General features: G+C 53.7%; 1 long non-coding RNA gene across 1 annotated transcript; it reads left to right on the top strand.

The window, feature by feature from the left end:
- Positions 1 to 780, top strand: LOC102746195 (uncharacterized). The gene is made up of 3 exons (XR_014142394.1): positions 1 to 85; positions 520 to 552; positions 690 to 780. It is a non-coding gene; the product is annotated as an uncharacterized LOC102746195 (long non-coding RNA).
- The last annotated feature ends 23 nt before the right edge of the window (positions 781 to 803 follow it).

The raw sequence follows: 803 nt of genomic DNA, 5'->3' as shown, positions 1-803 counted from the left end.
ATCATCTGGATCATTGCTGGTGTGGTTCTCCTTGCGGTCACTGTGGCCATGACTGGAGCTGTGATCTGGAGAAAGAAGCGCTCAGGTAGGGAATGGAGTGCGGAGATCTGAGTTTTCTTGTCCCTCTGGGGGGTTTCCTAGGTAGGAGACTGTCCTGCCTTGTTACTGGGAAGTACCATCCTCATGCATGGACTTGCCCACTCTGGAGCTGATTACTAACGCTCACTGTGTAGCAAAGATTTGTGAAAATGAAGGACACATTTTCATCTTGGTAACTCTGGTGATGGGGACCTGATTCCCAGCAGTCACAGGACAGAGAAAGGGCCCTGCTGAGGACAGACCTCCAGCAAGTCAGGTGGTCCAGTGACCCCACACCTTGTCTTTCATGTTTCTTGATCCTGTCCTGGGTCTTCAGTCACAACTCTGCAAACTTCATTTAGGACCAGGACTGGGAGCTTCCCCTAGGATCTCATGGCCCAGCCCTGTTCTGGCCTCAGACATGATATTTTCTTCCCACAGGAGGAAAAGGACCAGGCTACTCTCACGCTGCACGTAAGTTTGGAGGGAGTGATCCCTGAGACCCTGAGATAGTGTAGACAGAACTCGACGGGGAGCTCACCCACCCCATAGCTCCTCCTCTAGTCTCCTCTCCTGTGGGCTCTGACCACGTCCTGTTTGTTCTCCCCTAGGTGATGACAGCGCCCAGGGCTCTGATGTGTCTCTCACGGCTCCTCAAGGTGAGACCCTAGAGACCCCGAGTGGGGAAGGGTTAGGGCACTAGGGACAGTGTGTCCGCCCTTATG

This window comes from Leptonychotes weddellii, unplaced genomic scaffold, assembly GCF_054177405.1.
Source record: "Leptonychotes weddellii isolate Sample4059 unplaced genomic scaffold, ASM5417740v2 HiC_scaffold_45675, whole genome shotgun sequence".
Classification (NCBI taxonomy): domain Eukaryota; kingdom Metazoa; phylum Chordata; class Mammalia; order Carnivora; family Phocidae; genus Leptonychotes; species Leptonychotes weddellii.
Note: the sequence above shows the minus strand (reverse complement) of the source record. Positions and strands in the feature narration are given on the sequence as shown.